The sequence below is a fragment of the Lolium perenne genome, chromosome 7, assembly GCF_019359855.2.
Source record: "Lolium perenne isolate Kyuss_39 chromosome 7, Kyuss_2.0, whole genome shotgun sequence".
Classification (NCBI taxonomy): Eukaryota; Viridiplantae; Streptophyta; class Magnoliopsida; order Poales; family Poaceae; genus Lolium; species Lolium perenne.
The window spans coordinates 1,057,408-1,071,795 of NC_067250.2; the positions used below are offsets into that span (position 1 = coordinate 1,057,408).

Genomic DNA, 14,388 nt, shown 5'->3' on the forward strand with positions numbered 1-14,388 from the left:
TTCACCCTCATATCTTGTGTAGATTTTGAATAGCAAAAAATAACAAGACAGAGACTTTTCAGTTTTCAAATAAATATTAAAATTCAACCCTTTTGAATTTTGAGGTGATTCCACCTCTCATAATTCACATTTCACCAACTCTAATTTACTATGCAAAAATATGATATGGGTTCTGTACATGATCTTTGGCTAGAAGCAAAATATTGGCTATGTAGTCAATAACTAGCCCATTTAAACCATTTCAAAAATTAGGAATTTAAATCTATGAGGGTAGCACCTAATTTAAATCATTTTCCCAAGTGTTATGAAGTAATATGATGACCTCTATTGCATGGGCTCATACTTGCTCACTTGTGGAATTTAAATCAAAATAGTATTTAAATCACAATGGTTATTTAAATCACATGAGATGATGAATCTCATTTAAATCATTTTTCTCAAATGATAAGTGTGAAGTGTTGACCTTGGTCAACATGTGATCATACATGGTTATTTGAGAAGATTAAATATTAAGAAGATTCAATGAGAGGAAATTATTTCTCCAAAGAACCAAATAGAAACCCTAATCCATTTTTCAATAAGAGGAAATTATTTTCCTAATACTAAGTAAGAAACCCTAGCATAATTTGTGAACAAATGTTAAGTAGTGATGCTAAATCATTTGTGTGAGCCATTAAGGCAAATTAAGATTACTTAAGTGTTGATTGGTGATTGTATCCTCGTATTCGTTTATAGACGCTAGTACCGGAGACTATGAAGAGGAAGAGGTCTTCTACCAAGAGGAAGAGGAAGAAAAACTTGATCACCTCACCAATCAAGGCAAGCTAGACTAATGCAAGATATTTTGTTGCAAGCTATTACCAATGCAAGATAGATTAGTGCAAAGCTCTACAAGAGCAAGGCACCATTACCTTTTACTTTATGATCCTATCCCAAGTTTTTTACTTTACAATTTTTTTTATTGAATCTTAATTATCAAAGTTACTTTTTGATTTATGATTCACTTGGTTTAGTTATGGAGTAGTACAAGAGCATCACACTTAGCCTAGCAAGCTCCAAGATACTTAGCACCCCTCATAACTAGTTGCTAGTGCTCAATATTAAAAGTGACTACTCTAGTTGGGAACTTGTGAATTGAAATGACTTTGAAAACCTTGGAGTGATGAGTCATTCTATTGAAAGATTTTGAAGGTGAATATGACTTGTGAATGACTTGGTGAATTTTACAAAACTGATGGTTGGGTTCGGATGCGATACCATTCCAATTTTACAAGTACCCCCACAATACCTGAATCTGGGTAAGGCTTAGCTGGAAACTTATGTATTTTAGTATGGGTTCCCTCTGAACAAGCGTCATAGGGGTTATGCCGAGGCTGCCTCCATTGAATGTGAAATGACGTGAAATGAGGTGAATGTCCTACCCAAGCCCTGTGCAGTTCCTGGGTTGACGGTTTGTTTTCACCGGGAGGCCAAGCTCATGGGGAGAGGTGCCTATACTAGGGTATGTAAATGAAAGGTTAAGATTGGTAGTTCGCGTACTGCGTACGATAAATCAGGGCCAGTTACCCCTGACGAACTATTGCAATTGTTGTGGCACAAGTGTACAACCTCTGCAGAGTTAAACCTATTCGAATAGCCGTGTCCGCGGTTATGGACAGGTTGAAAGGCCATACTGTTCCGTCATCAGAACTTTTCTAAAAATATGAATGGTGACTGGTGAATTGAATTTAAAGGTGACTTTGACTTTGAATCAACTGAGTTGTGGGAACGACACTAATGTTCCCACTTGAGTTAGGCAAATGAAGAGGTTTTGATTATTAAAGTGCTTATGAAATAAAACAAAGCCACCCACCATGTTAATAAGGATGTGATGCTAGAATAGCTTGTGTGAACCATTTGTGTGCTTAGTCTAGCCCTTAAGATTTGTTTGGTGATTGTATACCTCGTATCCGTTTATAGACGCTAGTACCGAGGAATACCAGGAGGAGGAGGTCTACTTCGAGGAAGAAGAAGAAAACTTTGATCACTGTACCACTCAAGGCAAGCTATACTCTTGCAAGTTACCCAAGTGCAAGCTCTACTTGAGCAAGGCACCCATACCATACTACTTTGTGTTTTACTTTCCAAGTCCCAGTTTTATCTTACCAAGCTTTTACTTTGCTTATCAAGGTTTACTTTTTAGTTGACTTGAGTCTAGATAAGGAGTAGTACAAGAGCATCAAAGTTAGCCTAGAAAGCTACAAGTTAGTTAGCACCCCTCATAACTAGTTGCTAGTGCTAAAATTAAAATTGACTTCTCTAGATGGGAAACATGTGAATCAAATGACTTTGAAAACCTTGGAATGATGAGTCATTCTATTGAAAGATTTTGAAGGTGAATATGACTTGTGAATGACATGGTGAACTTTACAAAAACTGATGGTTGGGTTCAGATGTGATACCATTCCAATTTTTGAGTACCCCCACAATACCTGATTATGGGTAGGGCTTAACTGGAAATTTATGTGCTTTAGTATGGGTTCCCTCTAAACAAGCGTCAAAGGGGTTATGCCGAGGCTTCCTCCGTTGAATGTGAAATGACGTGAAAATTAGGTGAATGTCCTACCCAAGCCCTGTGCAGTTCCCAGGTTGGCAGTTTGCCCTCACTGGGAGGCCAAGCTCATGGGGACAGGTGCCTATACTGGGGTATGTAAGTGAAAGGTTATGGTTGATGATCCACATACTGAGTATGATTATTCAGGGCTATCCCTGACGGATGTAATCAAAAGTTGTGGCACAAGTGTACAACCTCTACAGAGTGTAAACCTATTCGAATAGCCGTGTCCACGGTTATGGACGGTTGGAAAGGCCATACTGTTTCGTCATCAGACCATTTTCAAAATGTGACATGTGAAGGGTGACTTGTGACTTGAACTGGAAAGGTGAATTTGACTTAATCACAACCGAGTTGTGGGAATGACACTAATGTTTCCACTAGAGTTAAGTTAGGCAAATGAAGAGTCTTTTGTTACTAAGTCCTTATGAAATAAAATTGGCTTTATGCAAATAAACCTAGAGCTTAGAACCCCCTTACCATGGTTGATAGTACTTACACTAGTATTAGTTTGCGAGTACTTTAAGGTACTCATGGCTTTGTCCCTGGCTATTCAAATGGCCAAACTATGAAGAGGAGAACCAGTACCATGAAGATGGACAGCAGGACGTCTATGATAACTAGGACTACTCCTGACGTCAACAGTTGCATGTGAAACAGATGGACCGCTACTACGCTACTTCCGCTATGTGCTATGTAATTGATCATTAGATCAACTGTTTTATTAAGACTGGATCATGTGATCCTTTGATGTAAGACAATTATGGTTTGTAATGAATGATGTTCTGTGATATCAAGCTATTATGTCTCGCAAAAACAATATTCCTGGGATTGCGATGTATGACATAATAGGCATCTGGACTTAAAAATCCGGGTGTTGACAGATCTGTTTACCTCCTTCCATCACGTTGCTTGTTGCCGATGATGATGATCACGATGCCATCGAGATCCGTACCTTGCTACCTCCAATTCCCACAACGGTGCCGATTGACGAGGTATCAACTCGTCAATGCCTACAGATTGTAGACTTAGGGTTTTGTAGAAAGTAGAGGGCAAGTAGAACTCGAAAGTTGTCAGACGAATGTCCAACTCAACAAAATACGGTGGCTATGGTTTGCAATGATTCAATCCTTATTTCGACCTTAGCTTCACCTTTATATAGGATGTGAAGCTGAGGGTTTTCTGTGTCGTACAAGTACAGATTATCGGCCGCACTTGGCATTTCCCTATATTGATACAAGTTTCCTATAATAACTCTACTTTCCTAACCCAAACATCTTCAACCTTTGTGCCTCCAAATCTTCGAGTTTAAGGGTCTTCTACGTCAATAATTGCCCAGGGGTATTCATGCGACATGCCACTTAGGCATATCTATGTCACATGGGAAATTGACATCTATATGCCGATGTCGCCGAGTAAGCTCCTGATGCCGCCCATTTCCAAACGATGGTGTCTGGACAAGGGAGAAGATCCGCGTCTCAAAGAAGCTCCCATAGCTCAGCGAAGCTTGCAAGGTCTGGCTCCGTTGCAATGTTATGTAGGGCTCGAATCTAGTTGGCGTTTTGAAACTCCTCCTTCACTATCATGTCCTTTCACGTGGCAATGGACAAGAGGTTGGGAAATCGTAGCTTGAGCGGCCCATCCGGAAGCCAACTATCATGCCAAAACAAACATTTGTCACCATCCCCCAAAGAGATCTTCGTCAATGACCCGAAGAGCTCCATATCCGCACCGCTGCAAGGAAGGCTTGCTCCCAACCATGGCCTTGAAGCATGGTACTCAAATCATTTTCAATTTGGAAGAGGCCGTGTTGAACAGTTCATCTTTGACCCGCATAAGGCTATTCCAATACAAGGTTAGATGTGTACTACTCTCCACTTCGTTGGTTTTTTAGAAGTGTGATTATTACCGAAAAGGATATATTAGAGGTGCTCTAAGTTGCCGCACCGAGTAGGTGAGATGAACAGCCTGGCTAGCCTGAAAAGCTTACCTAGCTAATGGTAAGGCGTTCGAATACAGTTCCGGCGGGACAACGAAAAGGAGAGAATTCAGGGTTCAGTTTTAGACCGTTCCAAATGTGTACATAATCATAATCAGAGAGACCCGTTTTGACATTAGTTTTCTCTGTGCATAATCATAATCAGTAAGTACATTCCTGTTGTAGCCAAGAAGAAGATGCTACACGGAACTTGTCCATTTTTGAGCGAACACTCCTGCATACTGCACATCAGCACATGGTTTGTTGACCTGGACGGATCATGGATGGATATACATAACATAACCGACCTGACCGACCTTTGTCTGTCCATCACATGCGGATGGATCGGTCGAGTCGAGAGTAACATGCGTGCATGTGGGTCAGGTGACTACATGCGTGCACGTACCTGTCAAAGTCCAACAAGTAGCTACGAAAACTCAACCAAGTCAGTTATATCAGCGTTGAATTCTTGATCATACGCACGCACTCTAGCCAGCTTATCACATCGAACTTCCATAAACTTAACTTGCCAGTTGTGCCCATATCCTCAAACAGAAGCTAGCTTGCTATAGAAGAAGTGGATCGAGAAGATAAACGATGGCGGGGTGCGATCCGGCCAATTCAGGTTGGCCCGCCGCGCCAGTGCCAGGACCAGTAGTGCTATATCGGATTCCGGTCCAGTATATCTCAACGGTCTTGTAAGAGCATCTTTAGTCGGTTGGGGGATGGTGATCAAAAAATGGAGAAAAACATTTTCCAGTCACGTTCTCTAAAATTAAATAGCGTCTTATTTTATGTTTGGTATCTTCGAATAGTCTCTATCGGAAACGTCGGACACAAAAATAGATCCGAACGCACGCATGCAGCCCATACTCCCACATGTTATTCTCTTTTCTCACACTTTCTCGCACCTACTTTTTCCACATAGGGTGGCCTCCTCTATTAAAATGAATGCATCCGAACGCTATTTGAGGGACGCGGCTGGAAAGGGCCTCTTTTGTTTTTTTACAGATTTTATTCTCTTTTTATCTGGCGTTGTCTCCAAACGTGCTCCAAATCGTCGTGCCTGATATTTTTTGAGGCACGACTGGAGATGCTCTAAGAGCAACTGCATCGGCCTCTCAATAAACCTCCTCAATTATTATTAACAAATATTTTTAAAAAAATTGGTGTAAAAAATGAAGCTATAGGAGGCTTTGTATAAGTGGTTCCCTAAAGAAGTTACGTTGCTGAGGCGACATTCCCTTAAAGTTTCGGCAATCCAGTTTATAGGAAGGCTAGCAAAGCAAAATGATTTGAATTTCTAAACCTTCCCTCTCCCCTTTGTTACTTAGTTTTTAGTACTCCAATATATATAAGGACCGCGGCGAACATCCCCTGGGGATCCGAAAGCCTCGACCCCTTCCTTCCCAGCCGCTTGATGGGCGTTTTCTTACCGTTGGATTGAGTATCCATCCCCACATTCCTCCCTCCGACAAAGAAAAATCTCATACTTGGCCTCACTTGATCCTCACACACAGCTCCCCCATGGCTCGCGGCGGACCCTACTGGGTGTTGCGGAGCTCCGCCATATGACAATCGCTGCCGGCAAGGGAGCTCCATGGTGCTACAACCGCAGCCGGCCAAGAAACTCCACATCTGGCTTGCTGCAACAACGACGGCTTCGTAGTACGGACCCCAGCCCTAGAAGCTTTTCTCAAATCTGCGTGCCAATACTCTTCTTCGAGGGCCACGAACGTCGACGGAGAAGAACCTCGTCGTTATGTTACCTGCAACACCATCGCCCTCTGCTTGTAGCACCGTCCCACATTGTAGGAAGCAACGACTTGTGCCACTTGCAGAATCGTCATCGCCTGTGGTAGCACCAGCTACACCCGGACGACAATGTCCCGTGTCTTCCTATGGGCCCATCCGGGAAAGTTTCCAGGAAGATCCAGTTCTGCAGATGCAATGGAAATGACAAGACTGAGCGATACTTGGCATGGTGAGCTCAAATGGCAATTCCAAGTGCAAAATCACCATGGCAATGTCAAGCTCAACATCACCATGCAATGACAAGCTCAAGATCATCATGCCATTCATAAGCTCAAGATCATCATGTCATTCATCCTACTCATCATTGATATGCTCATGACTAACATGCAATTCTTTCTAACTACCATGCAACGCGCATTGACATCAATCCTATCTACATTGTCATCAATCCGATAGGGAAGGGATAGAGTACATACAATTGGTCGAAGAGCAAGCGGGCCCGTCAGAGGAGAAGGCCGCACACCGGCACCGACATGTGGTCCAGGAGGTCGCATCCCAAATCCAGGAGGAGGCAGAGGCGAAGCAGCGGTCGATGACAGAGCGACAGAGCAAGGGCCGGAAGATGGGGTGCTGCTAGAGCAGACGACTGCCGAAGATCACGGGGTCGGCCGAAGGGCGGTGGCGCGACTGGCGGCGCGCCATTGGGATCAGCCGGACGTGGCTGGCCCCATGGCATCATCACGTGCATCGAGGTGGAGGCAAACCCTGACGGAGGCTCCATGTCCCCGGTTGGAGCCTCCTGCACCCGCCGCCGCCCTGGCAAAAGCAAACCCTAGGTTGCAGCTTGCAGGACTGAAAAACCCCGTCACGGGATCTGCTGATCAAATCCCGACGGCTTGTAGTGCAGCCACGGCCGCGCTCCTCGTACCCATGTTGATGGGCCTGGAAGCGACCGGAGACGACCGATTCAACACAGGTACTCGAGAGGGATCGATCTGATCCACCTCGTACTCCCGGACCATGCATTTCTCCACGCGTGCAACCATTTCACGAGGGCATGCAAAATTAAACGACAACAGAAAATATCGGCTGGAAACGGCCGATTCAGATGTTGCTCTCGAGCCTATCTCGGTGCTCTGGAAAGCGGTTCGACCATAATGTTAGGCCTTTCGGGCAACCCCATGCGAGCCCACGGGCTCCATGCACCAAACAAGGCCTCATTTTCTTTGTCCTCCGCCACCGCCTGGATCTCCGCCACTGCCCGCCCTTCACCTCCATGTTTGTCTCCCCGTGTAGCCTCATATCCCCGCTCTGGTTTGTCTCCCCGTGTCCCAGGAGCCCGAGATGCGTGAGCGGAGGCGGTGGGCAAGCTCCGAGGCCAGGAGCGCGCGGGATGCGGCACAGTCGGTCGGTAGTCAGGACGGACGCCTCCTGTACTAAGTGAGGGCTGGATTCATCTGCTTGGATCATCTGGTACCGAATCCTTCCATCCTTTGCTAAGTCTCCTGTTAATTCACACCACAACTGTGTCGTAGATTAATTTCTGAACTTGCACATAGTCTAATTTCCAAAACTTGAACATAGTCTAATTTCTGAACTTGCACATTGTCTAATTTTTGAACTTGTATACCACAACTATGCAGTAGGTAGACTCTTCAAGTCCTTTATTAAACTAACACTCAGATGCCAGACTTGACTAGCGATAAGCCATGCCATGATAAGCGGCTGTCAGGCATAACAGACGCAAATACACAAAGTAACTGTATATACAGTCTTATTAATCTGTAGAAATCACTTACTAATATGTAATTTAAATACCTGCTGCAGATAATGTAGTATGTGCTGACGTTACCTAGGCACCTAGCTAAATAACTGGCTGTGCAATTCCTTTTAAAATCACTACTTGGACAGACATCTGCAGATAGTCCACAATTGTACAGTGTTCACTGGATGATATACTACAATCCAAATTCACCATTGAATTCTGAATCCTAGGACACGCGGTGAGCTGCCGCGCAGGCATGGATGGTAACCAGCTAGATGCGCAGATGTCCGGTGTTCGCAAGGATAAGGATGGAATGCTACGGAAATACTACAAGGACCCGAGCATTGTACTAGGAAGGATGAACACGAAGGACATGAGCGGTGAGCTACATCACCTTAAAGTTGACCTTCTTACTGCTTGGATGCTCTGCACACAGGTTCTTTAACTGTACCTTCAACTTATTGATTTATCAATCATTTAGCCGGATTTCCTTGAGGTTCTTGAGAAATTGTAGGCCCTCCATCTCCCTGTAACGGTCAGTCTCTAGCAGCTCGAGCTTAGCCAATGCGTCCTTTTCAAATATCAAGTTGAGCTGGCTTAACCCGGAAAGCTCCAGCACCACAAGGCTCGGGAAAGACGAGCCTAGTAAATGCAGCTGATTCATTACAAGTGACCCTACCCTCAGTCTTAAAACTGCAAGATTTGGTAGAGCCCCGAGGGTTTGTATCTCGTCATGTTTGCCCAATCCGCTGAACTTTAGGTCCAGCTTTGATAGATTCCATAGGTGATGCATCCAGTGCGGTACTCTGACCAGGAAGCCATCCAACTTGAGGCTCTCAAGGTGTTTTGGTGGCAACAAATCCCCACCTAAACAACCATCTAGGCCGTCTCCATCTGTACGACTGCTAAATGCTTGATACACTTTCAGAGAACAAAGGCGGTTGTGAGCAGCAATGGCAGACCAAAACTTCTCCCTGTTTTCCTTTTTGATACCAGCCACACATAGCTTACGCAGCTGGGTAAGTGAAGTCAGCTCCTTCAGGGCATTTTCCTTCCTCATTGCAACCGCAACAACACCCAGTGTTTGTAGGGACTTCAGTTTTCCGGTCCCTTTTGGAGCTTTAAAACCATTTGTATCATTGTGTAAACACACCCAAAGGGCGCGGTGCAGGTTGAGTGTATCGTGCAGGCTCAAACCAAGTTCTGAATGTTGTGCACTCCAAAATGATTCAACCAGAGACCGTAAGAGGGTGGCCTGCCGAAGACACATACGCAAAATCTGCGGTAGCAAAATTGTGCAACCTGTCTGTCGTTCACTGTTCTTGGCCCGTAACAAAGAAAGCCGGTGTAACCCATACACTCTTCGGTAATCATCAATAAACATGTCATTCTTCTCTCGTGCTCTCATAAAATCACGAGTTGTGCGAAGGTGTTGTAGCTTGCGAAGCTTGGTGATAGTTGTTGGCAGTTCTGATATATGCGTACCTTTGATATCCAGTGTTTGGAGGTGGCTCAAATTTCCAATAGACTTTGGCAGGTACCAGATATAATTACATCTTCGTATAGATAGGTATCTAAGGCGATGGAGCTTCCCAATTTTATCAAGATGGCGATTTCCCAACCGCAATACGCCCTCCAAATCGAGCACTCGGAGGAACCTCATCTTTTCAGATATGAAATACGGTCTCCACTATCCATACACGGTGATCATCAAAGTAACCCTCACCAACTTTGATGATCATACGTGCGATCACTCACCGTGTATGGATAGTGGAGACCGTATTCTAAAAGATCATCAAAGTAACCCTCACCAACTTCTTCTGGTGTCATGCCATGCACCTCTTTGCAGTAACCCTCTGCGATCCATCGCCTCACCAAACGCTTGCGCTTAATTATGTAGCCTTCTGGGAATATGGACATGTATAAGAAACATGACTTGAGATGGTAAGGTAAGCCATCATAGCTCCTCATAATGACTGTATTTATAGTCCTAAGCTCTGTGTTGATCTCCAACTTAGCACTAATGCGGTCATTCATCCTCCTCCATTCGAAAGCAGTTTTAGGTTTAGTGGCTAGGAATCCACCTATAGTTGACATTGCTCCTCATAATGACTGTATTTATAGTCCTAAGCTCTGTGTTGATCTCCAACGTAGCATTAATGCGGTCATTCATCCTCCTCCATTCGAAAGCAGTTTTAGGTTTAGTGGCTAGGAATCCACCTATAGTTGACATTGCAAGGGGAAGTCCCTCACACTTCTTTAAGATAAGTCTTCCTTGTTCCTCCATATCAAGGATCCAATCAACACTTTCTGTCTTGTCTTCAAACACCTATAATAGATACAATGTAACATTGTTAAGTACATGGGTTAAAGAATAATTCTTTTGCGAAAAGGAAGTACACTATGCACTTTTCAACCTCGCTTCAGTTTGTGGCTTCTGAAAAAAGTTACATGCCTAATAATCTCAGTTTATGTTTGTTGAACTATGCTACTATGTGCTTATTATTTTCAGCACTGTTGTAGACGAAAACTAAGACTGTCTATTCCATTCTTTTCTTTGTAAATACATTTAAATGCAGATGACACATGTTGACTATGGTTCCTGTCACATTTCACTTTTGTTTTCTTACACAGCAGTAGTAGTTGTGAATCTGGTTAGAAGGTAGTCACCACTCAGTAATAGGGTTATCTGAATCCAACTTGATGCCAAACGGAGCCTAAGTGCAGAATCTCAATGCCAATGATAACGAATGATAAGAAATGTGTTGGGGACGTCTTACAGAAACTCTCAATTTATCTTCTGAAGTCAAACTCAGCAAAAGGATAGAGTAAAAAATACTCATGCAAAAGGAAAGAAAAGACATCAGATATACATAAAAGTACTTTATTTTTGAAGAGGTCAAGTGCAGCAGCATCATTCAGACCTTCAAGACGATACATGCTCGTGTCTTCCGCTGAACAATGTTTGGCAACATATCTTTCCCTTGTGGTGACTATGGCCATTCCGGCATTTTTTAAGCAACTCCTGACCAAAACCCATTCCGGAGTGGTGGATATACCATCAAGAACAATGAGGCACTTATAATTTAGAAGTCCACTTAATTCTTTGACCAGCTCTTGAAGTCCCATTGTTGCAGTGCTCTTCTTTTCTTTTCCAGTTGTTGTTTTTCCAGTAGGATCCTCTCGGGCACCATTCAGTAGTTGCAATGATAAACTTCTGATGAGAGCTTCAGGATCGAACGGCCACAATGCAGTGACCCAAGCACGCTTCCAGCCACCAAGTTGTTGGCTTCGGTAGGCGCTTCGGACAAGAGTGGTCTTCCCAAGACCTCCCATACCCCACACTGATATCACCTTAGTTTCTTGATTGTTTTCTGGATCACCAACTAAATTTGTTCTTTTGCAGGGTTCACCAACTAAACTGATAAGATGATATTGCTCTGTTTCCCGTCCAGTGAGAACTTCCTCAACCAGTGCATTTGTGATGCTGCCATGGAACTTCTTTACAGGAGGTAAGTTATTATTATTAACCATATCTCCACCAGGACCCTTTTCCGGTTGAATTTCCTCCTCTATTTCACTTGTGTACTTTGCTGGGTTGTTTTCAGTAACGATAACTTTATCCGTGCCCGAACTGGTCTCGGCAACACCTGAGGCAGGCATAACCTACAGATAAAGCAGATATTTGAGCAATTTATGTATGTGATCTACAAACATGAACTGCAACATTATGTGTTCGTGTGCTAGTAAAATTAAATTTAGCATGAACTGCGATTGACATTTTAAGCTTAGGACGAACCAGAGTTTCTGTGCTTTAGTGCTGACCTTCGCTATATATTATCAGCAACGGCTTTAGACAAATTCTCTATTATCATTTATCGTCTACTAAGCACCTTTCACCTAAAAATACATACATATACGAGTGTACACTGATAAAGCGTCTACTAATCACCTTTCACCTAAAAATACATACATATACGAGTGTACACTGATAAAAAAAGTGTTACCTCCTGGTGGAAGAGATATAGTCTTGATCTGATGACAGCTTCTTAAACTCTGTTACTTGGAGCGGTTGTTCCGGCCACAAACTTGCAATTTCAGTATGATTCTACTGCCTCTCTTGTTTCTGGGGAAGAAACTCTTGATGCAGTCCAATTCAACGATAGTGGACAAGTCATCAATCACAACCAGATATCTGTTGTCAGTAACCTGTGCATTGAACACACGAATCAAATCACTTTGTAGTTTGTCACATGTTCTCCATCCTTATCATGACATTACCCCCTATAGTTGTCCCTTGTTTGGCATTGTGGATTTCCTCCAGAGAGTTTGCATAGAACTGTCTCGCAAGGCTGTAGAGGAAATCGGTCGGGTTGAAAGGATGCATCAACCTGACCCAAGCACGTCATCCAAACTTGTCAAAAACTTGTCTGCTATCATAGACGTTCCTGATCTCGTGAGTCTTGCCAAGATCACCACCGGTTCCCCACACCGCGATCACGCCAAGGTTCTCCTGTTCGCTGGTGACCAGCTGAAGGAGCTCCACATTGGGCTTCCCCTCCTCGAGGGCGGCAAGTCTGGCCTCGTTGATGCCAAACATGGCCTGTTCTTCTGCAGCAGCGGCAGCAACGGTCTTCTTGGAGCTAGACGAACCTTCCGTGATGAGGCAGTACCAAAGGTGGCTCACATCCTCAACCTTTGCCCTTAGATCCTTCACTTCCTTGGCGATGCGGCGTCGGTCACATGGGTCATGGGGGATGCAACTCCAGATGGGCTTCTTCTCGGCATGGAGGCCGAAATCCATGAGGCTGTCCTCAACGTCGAAGGCCAGGTCTCGGACCTGCTTCATCCAGGTCATGAGTACCTTGTGCTGATCTTGCTCCTCGTTGGCCGTCATCAGGAAGGACCGCATCATCTGCAGCTCGTCGGCGATGAAGCTCACGTCATGATCCACGCCCAGCTGCAACGTGATCTCCTCCGCGGCCTTGGACTTTGCATAGCCCAGTGCTCCGTCCAGCACGGCCTTGCCCACGCTCACCGCCGTTGCTTCCATTGATTGTGAATGTTGGTCTGCACAAAAGCAGCTATCCACAACTCTATCTGCGCAATATGTTATACTCGTAGAGGAAGTGCAAGTGCTTTGCAGCAGACACACAGACCTCCGGCAAGGTTTGACACTTCTTTTCAGTCCACTGAGGATTAAGTAATTCTCACTCGACCAACGTCACCATCCGATCCTCGTACAGCATTCTGTGATGACTCCCTGAACAGTCTCCCGACAGAAATTTCTTGGGCTTTTCTTGGGTCCGTTGGGCTTCAGCTTCTACACACCGTCATGGGCCTTGGGCTCTAATATGATTTTGTGCATTTCCATTCTAGACCTGTAGCTTAGCAAGACCGTAGCTAAAAAAAGAGTTTGAACACCTCGAACATTTGCTTGTTTTTTAGATTTTATTTCATAATCGCCTAGGAAAAGGGAAAACTTGGGAGCAGCCGTAGATCTCAAAGACGCAGAGAAGCCAAGCACAGACGGAAAGTGCTTAGCAATGCTCGCAAAGGTGAGCCCAGGGATCAATTCAAGTTGTAATGGTGGAGGCAAACGGTAGGGGAACACAATCCCCTCCCAATGAATGCAAAGGAACCAACAGCTAGAACCCCAATCAAAGAGATAGACATCACCTTCCTGTCGACACACTATAGCCAAACCTTCAAGAGATTTGCACCAACCATGGCCTCGTTCACCACTCCACAGCCGATCCCTAGACGGCGCCTCCACACGGGCTTGCGTGAAGCCTTTCTTAGGTGGCGGCGAGGGGAAACCCTAGTAGCCCCAAAGTCACCCTCGGGATGACGACGCGAGGGCCGAGCGTTTTCTTTCTTAAGTTGTACATGAGGATCGTTCGTATTTACTCCGCAGAATTAGATATGCAGGATTTTGCCCCATGATAGAATTAGCCAGCATAGCTACTGTGACGACCTACCCACACAGCCCAATGAGGCAGCGATCCAAACATTTCCTCTACACGAATATTTTTCCTTTTAAGTTTGTGAGAGAGCGGAGAAGGATGTTCTACAGACAATAACACCCGGCTACTTTAAGAAGTTGAAACAAAAAACGCAGCTAGCACCAGAGTCTGCTGCTCAAGTGTTCTGAACCCCAAACTCCAAATGCTGCCCGTTGCGTACCCTGATTCTATTTTGTTTTTGCGATATATCCTTGACAGAGTTTAGGATAAATTTAGCGGCTTTTCCGTGCGACCAGGAATTTTTTTTAAGTTGCAGTGAGGATTACCTGAT

The 14,388-nt window shown here is 44.5% G+C and overlaps 1 pseudogene; it reads right to left on the reverse strand.

Annotated features, from left to right (window-relative positions):
• Nucleotides 1-8,465: 8,465 nt before the first annotated feature.
• On the reverse strand, nucleotides 8,466-14,343 carry LOC127316322 (disease resistance protein RPM1-like; annotated as a pseudogene).
• Between the last annotated feature and the right edge of the window lie 45 nt (nucleotides 14,344-14,388).